Consider the following 7,777-nt stretch of genomic DNA (forward strand, 5'->3'; position numbering starts at 1 on the left):
TGATTGCATCCCTTCCTTGGCAACCTGAATATTACTTTCTAGTACTATGGAAGATAGACCACATGAATGAGGCATTCAGGTTAGGTCTACTTTGAATCATCTGAGTCCTTTGTCCTATGTGTATGTGTGTGCAATATGGACTTACCTTCACCCTTTGACAGACAACCAAAGGCAGCAGCAACAGCTTCTATAGTTTTGGAAGTCAGCTGGACTATCCTAAACAACAACTTGAATGAAAGTTCTTTATGTTTAGTACTGGGATTTTTGTTAGACAGTGGAGAGTGTTGACATCTTAAGAGGAATAATTGTGTGTGTGTGTGTGTGTGTGTGTGTGTGTGTACAAGTTTAGGTCTTCTATTTATTTCATTGTTATACAAATTTATATTTGTGCCAAAATATGTTATTGACTTTTAATTACCAAAGGTCTACAATATATCTTAAAATCTGGAATGCTAATTTCTCCAGTCTTCTTTAGTCTAAGGATAGCTTTGCCTCTCTGAAGTCTTTTCTGGTTCTATATTAACTTTAAATCGTTTTTTTAAATTTCTGTGTGAAATGTTGAGGGCATTTAGATTGAGATCCCATTGACTTTGTAAATTGCTTTTGTTGGATGGTCATTTTTTAAATAGTAATTTTTCAGATCCATGAACATGGCATACCTTTCTGTTTTCCAATTGTTTCTTGATTTTCCTTCAGAGATTTTGGATTTTGATTGTAGAGATCTTTCACCTCCTGAGTTAGGCTTATTCCAAGATATTTATTGACTTTGTGTCTTCTGTAGACAGGACGATGTCAATGATTTCTTTATTATACTGCTGAATTTTGTAAGTTGAGTTGCTATGCTCCCACTTTGATGAAGTTATTGCCATTTCTAGATGTTTTCTTGTGGAAACTCAGGGATCTTTTATGTATAATATATTGTCTGCTAATAGGAATAATTTTTCCTATTTGTATTCCTTTAATTTCCATCTTGCATCATTGTTCTAGTTAGTGCTTTAAGTATTGTATTGAAGAAGAGTAAGGACATGGGTAGCTCTATCTCATTTCTGATTTCATTGGGTTTCTTTGAGATTTTCTTCATTTAGGATGATCTTGGTTGTGAGTTTGTCATATACAAGCTTTATTATGTTAATGTATATTTCCCTTAAGTCAAACTCTCTCTAGGACTTTTATCATAAAACATGTTATATTTGTCAAAAAACCTTTTCAGCATATTTTGAGTAACCACATGGTTTTTTTTCTTTAGGTCCATTTATATCACTTACTGTATTTATTATAAAATAATTATATAATTACTATAAAATATTATAATTATTATAAACTAATGTATGTTGCATCATCCTGGCTTTTTGGGATAAAACTTAATCTTTTTGGTATGTACATCAGGAATATTAGTCTAGCTTTTATGGTGTGTGTACTTACCTGATTTTCTTGTATTAGAGAAATACTGGCTTCATAGAATGAGTTTGGAAGTGATCCTTCTATTTCTATTTTTAAATAACTTAAGAAGTGTTGGTTGTAGATTTTTGAAAGTCTGTTGGAATTTCATTGTGAATCCATCTGGGCCAGTTTTTTGTTGTTTTGTTTTTTGTTTTGTTTGTTGTTAGAAGAATTTGTATTGTTCCAATCTCTTTGTTATGAGTCTGTTTAGATTATTGATCTCATCTTGGTGCTTATGGAGTTAATGATGTCAGCCCAGCATCTCTACCTAGAAAGGAGGGGGAAGGTATGTGAGGGATGAATAGATCCCAGATAAGTCTCAGGAACAGGTGGTGTAGCAGGTATGGGCCAAGTTCTCCTTCATGGAGAGGAGCACTCCTCGAGAGCAGGGATGATGTAGTTGATAGGCAAGTCTCATGTCTGCCTAGAGAAGGGACAAAGTGCATGCAGCAGGGATTGGTGGAGTTGGAGGGCATGCACAGGTTCCCAGGCTAGGATGGGGCCAAGCAACTGTTCTCAGGAAAATGGATTGGGTTAGCTCTGTGGGATGGGGCTTTCTACCTAAAGGAGGACTGCAAATATAAGTATAGGCTATGTTATTCTTTTAAATTCCATGTATCAAATATTGCATGGTCACTGTTTAGAAGATGGAATGAGAATGGTCTTCAGCTGATGAACTGATTGCAGATTTCATACTGGTGGCCTCTCCTTTCTTCTCATTCTTCCCATTCTTTTTTCTTATCTCCATCATAAACTACCCCCCTCACATATTGCTGGGTACTTGTCCTCAGATTTCTTACATAGCATCTTACCCAAAGCCATAGTGTTAGGATGTTATGTTTAGCTACTTGCATCCCTTCTTTCTCAAAGTACAAGTTGTTACTTTGCTGGGTTCAGACTTTTTCTAGGAATAACTGTATAAATTCTAAGAACTTCAGAAATGTTATCAATCAATGTACATAACACATTATTTCCAGTAGTTGTGTTATGTCTAAGTACAAAGAGCATAAATAAACCCTTTCACCTGACTAGTCATGCCAAGGCTCAACCCCAATTCCTAATCCAATCTCTATCACTGAAAAACTGTAATATTAGGTCTATCAGGGGAAAGGGGGAAACTCGAACTGGATATTCTAGGTATAATGCAATATTCTTACTTTAAGGTGTTAGACTGGACATTCCTGTGTCAAAAAAATCTCATAGCAGGACTGTAACAATGGCTCAAGTAGTGCAAGCATTAGGACCTGAGTTTAGATCCTTAATATTGAGGCAAAAAGCCTGATGCAGCAGCTTGTACTGCTAATCCCAGCACTGGAGGACAGAGATGGGCAAATCTCAGGGTCTTGCTGTCTATCCAACCTACCTAAAGAGTAAGCTCCAGACTCAATGAGAGACCCTGTCTTAGAAAATAAAGTGAAGAGTTGAGAGGAAGACAACAGATGTTGACACTTCTGGCCTATACATGCCCATGCATACACACATAAGCGAACATATAAATATATCCACAAATCTCATAGGAGAGATCCTAACATGTGTGGCCATATCAAAGCATATAGTACTTCATCGCTTCAGTACTTCATGGTTCTTGAACGTCTCTGAAACAGAATAAGAGGACTGCCATAGCAGAGGAAAGAGAGGCCATTTGTTGTTGACCATATCAGGAATAAAAACCCTAGAAATGACCATAGAAATGTAGTCAAAGAGGCTCTAACCTTGAGCTCTCTTTCTGTATCTCTCCCATTGGACCCAGCATTATAGCCTATGTCATAAGGCAAGCAGACAGCTGCAAGGAAAGTCCTGGTTGATACTACTAGCAATGGAAAGAGAACTGGTCTCAAGTATGTGGTATGACACCTTTAGAAAGCCCATGCCAGAAGCAGAGGCAGGCAACACAAACTTTGGAAAGTCCCTGGTCCACTTCGCCATTTTGCATTTAGAAAGAACATACAGAGTTCTAGATTCCCTTGTTGGTTTACCTCGTTAGCCTTGGTATTGATGAAGCAGCACTGCCCTCAGTTCCCCTCTGTGAGGCTCACGTGCTGTTTGTGGGTGGGTGGGTGAATTTCAGTGGAGGCTGGGCTCTTTTACCAGCCCATATTGTTTGGACTCAGCAGCCTGTGGCATCATAAAAGTCATTACTCATACAACTGGTAGCTAAGCCACAGGCATGGACTGTTCCTGTTGCCAATTGGGAGCGGTGATTGGGAAGTTGAGTTGACATGGATTCTAGAGGAATTTTGCTGGGTAGAATAGGATATCTCAGATATATACCTCCAGTGGCACTGTGGCTTGAAAATTATCAGCACCATTCAGAGGCAGGAGGCTCTGAGACAAGTTGGATGTCCCTTTGTGGTTCCTCTGATGTTACTATAGGCTAGTTTCCAGGTAGCAATACTAAGAAGGGAAAAAAGTCTCAGAACCCAAGACAGATGTGTTCATCCTCCAGCCCACCAGCCACATGTGGCCCAGGATTGGTGTGAACACTGTCCTCAAACAAAAGCATAAATGTGCTTTAAATTTTCTGACATTATTTTTACTTTTTCTGTAACTAGATTGAACAATTCTGGAGGATGAATTTTGTAGATGGAATCTTTGTTAAAAAAAAAAATCAAAGGTGGACATGTCTACCTGAGAAATTTCTCCAGCTGTATGCCAGTTTTCCAGTAGGGTATGTAGGAGCTCTGAAGTTCAGAGATGATACTGTGAGGAAAGTTAAGACTGCATGAGGGGAACATTTTTCAAAACTGATGGTTTTCTTTAAATTTGGTTTTTTAATTTTTTTTTAGTGGAAAATTCTATCAGATTTTATTTTTTTATTTTTTTATTGGCTATATTCTTTATTTACATTTCAAATGATTTCCCCTTTCCTGGATCCCCCCTCCCTGAAAGTCCCATAAACCCCCTCTCTTCCCCCTGTTCCCCCATCTACCCCTTCCCACTTCCCTGTTCTGGTACTCCCCTACACTGCTGCACTGAGCCTTTCCAGGACCAGGGGCCTCTCCTTCCTTCTTCTTGGACATCATTTGATATGTGGATTGTGTCTTGGGTATTCCAAACTTCTAGGCTAATATCTGCTTATCAATGAGTGCATACCCTAAGTGTTCTTTTGAGACTGGGTTACCTCACTTAGGATGATGTTCTCCAGCTCCATCCATTTGTCTAAGAATTTCATGAATTCACTGTTTCTAATGGCTGAATAGTACTCCATTGTGTATATATATATACCACATTTTCTGTATCCATTCCTCCGTTGAGGGGCATCTGGGTTTTTTCCAACTTCTGGCTGTTATAAATAGGGCTGCTATGAACATAGTGGAGCATATATATTTTTTTTAAACAACTGACCCCTTTCTCCATGTTTCTGTGTTTTTTCATAATATTTTCAGTTATTTGCTTGTATGTATTATTACTGCTTTATACTGTGACAGAAGCACATGTTATCTTCAGCATTAGAGACTTCAAGTACTTGGATGCAAGCAAAGGCAATGTCAATAGGTTATATTGCCATGGGGGTCTTAGACTTCCCTGACCAACAACTTGAAAGGTTGATTCTCAGGCCTGGCATTGGGAAATTTGTTAGGTGGTCTATGGATTTTGGAAACAGGATTATTACCCCAAGTTGTGTGATTTTATTTAAATATACATATATATTTATATTTATTATATGCAATTATTATATGTAATTGTAGGTGAATGTAAATGTAAAATGATTTCTTATGTCTTTCGAGCATTCCAGTGTTATTTGACTTTTCTCATACCCTCTCCTGCTGTACTGACCTCACCCATACCCTAATTAAAGTCCCCCTCTCCATTTTTCATTTCTCCCTTCATATCACTTGTGTCCTGCTACTACCCTTTGTAGAGCACCCTTTCCCACACATACCACTAACATGTGATGGTCCCAATCTTCTTCCCTGGTTTCTGTGATTATTCCAAGTTGATAGTCGTATCTGAAGATTTGGAGCTAGGCAGTAGAAATGACAGAGAATGTGTGTCATTTTTCTGTCTTGGTCTGGACTCCACTCAACAAAATCTTTTTAATCTATAATCTATTCAATCTATATAATTTATTTATAAAACACACACATATACATATACATGTTCATGTACATATACATCATATACATAGTCTGTTGCCATTTATCTGAAAATTTCATGATTTTGTTTTCTTCCATAGGAGGTGTGCTACATTTTCATCATCTATTTGTCAGTTGATGGACATTTAGGTCATTTCTATTCCTCACTATTATGAGCAGAACAGAAATGAACATGGCTGAACATGTGTCCATGGCGTAGGATGCTGTGTGCTCTGGACATGCCAACGAGAGTTCTAGCTGGATCATAGAGTAGATTTACTTTTTAGCTTTTTGAAGGCGCAGATTTACAGAGTGACTAGAACAATTCGCAACAGAGAAGGTAGGTTTCCCTTTTCCTGCATTCTTATCATCATTATCCTCATTCTGTTCTGACTAAGGTGAGATTAAATCTCAAAGTCAATGCCATTTGAATTTTCCTAATTGCTAAGAATGGTGAAAGCATTTTGAAATATTTATTAGTGATTTTAATTTATTCTTTGAAGAACTCTCCATTTAGAATAATTTTTAGATTGTTTAGGGTTGTATTTTTACTTTTTGAAATTTTTATATATTCCAAATATTAATTCTCTATCAGACGTTCAGCTGGCAAAGATTCTCTCCTATGCATGGTTATTCTTTACTCATTTGATTGTTTCCTTAAGTATGCAGCAGTTTTTAAGCTTTATGAAGTCCCTTCTGCCAACTGCTGCCTTTAATTCCACGGCAAATGGAGACTTATTCAGACCTTCCTTACACCTGTACCTTGCAGAGGAGTGTCTGTTTTTTTTTTTTTTCTTTTTACTTCTAGCAACTTAGTATTTCAGCTTCCAAACTGGTTTCACTGGCCCACATGGAGTGAATTATTCATTCCGTTATATGGACATCCATCCAGATTTTACATTTGTTGAATCATCTGTCTTTTGTCCAATGCATGTTTGGGCCTCTATCAAATATCATATGACTGAAGTTCTGTGCACTTATCCATTGTCCTTCAGTTTTACTCCATTGTTCTACATACTTGTTCTTGTGTGACTACCATGTTATTGCTGTAGCATTATAATATAGTAATACATCTTGAAATTTAGCATGCTAATCCCTCTTCTTTATGAGGAAGACTTTGGCTATCATGGGTCTTTCTGGTTCCATATGAATTTTTGAAAGTTTTTTTTTTAATTAAAGTATGTAGAGTATTGTGGGTGATTTGATTAGGATTGTTTTGAATATTTAACTTGGTTCTTATAGGATGGCCATTTTCTCAGTATTAATTTTACCAAGACATCTTCTAGTGTTTTTCTCAATGTCTTTCTTCAGAGATCTGAAGTTTTCATTGTAGAGATTTTTTTTATCTCCTTGGTTAAGTTTATTTCAAAATATCTTATTGTCTTTGATGCTACTGTTAATGGGGGTGAATCCAGTTCTCTTTCTCAGTGGTTTTTGTTGGAGTACAGAAATGTTATTGATGTTTCTAAGCTGATTTTTATCTTCCCAGTTAACTGAAAGTGTTCATTATTTTGAGACATTTTCTGGTTAGATTTTTGGGATCTCGCATGTAATAGTATGTATGTAGATTTGTCATAGACAATAGCATATCATCTGCAAAGAGTGATCGTTTGCCTTCTTTTAAAATTGTCCTTTGACCATGATCAAGACCAAGTCAGGGTGACCTGATTGTGAAGTTAACTGTCCAATTGTGTGATGGTGTACAGTGAAGTAAATCATCTCTCCGGCAAAGCCAAAATTTGTTTCCTGTAGCAGCTCTTTTGGCATTGAGATCTAAATTAATCTATTACAATATTAATTAATATTAATTTGTAATATGTTAATATTAATCTATATTACAAAGTTCATTAAACTAATCTTGTGTGGATCAGAAAATAGGTTTTATGCCCTTATCACATCTTTAGAAAGCATTTCAATTTAAGAATTAATAGCCAGAAAAGTTAAGCCACTTGAGCATGGTGAAGTAGAATTGGATATAAACTTAAATCGTCTAAGACTATTTTCCACCATGTCATAGGTACCAGAGGGTGGCAGCACTCAAAGACAAATCAGGCACAGATTGCCCAGAAGTAGAGTCTGGAGGTAAAATTACTGGCCATGACTCTAGAGGGAAATTGGAAGTAGCATTGAAGAAATGTATACAAGGGACCACGAGGGAAGAGGGGCAAAGCTGGCTTCTGTTAAGGGTGGAAATGTCTTCATAAATTACTAAAGGAACACAACTTTCAGGACCTTTGGATTACAGGGTAGTGAGCGAGGCG

This window comes from Apodemus sylvaticus, chromosome 11 (assembly GCF_947179515.1).
Source record: "Apodemus sylvaticus chromosome 11, mApoSyl1.1, whole genome shotgun sequence".
NCBI lineage: Eukaryota > Metazoa > Chordata > Mammalia > Rodentia > Muridae > Apodemus > Apodemus sylvaticus.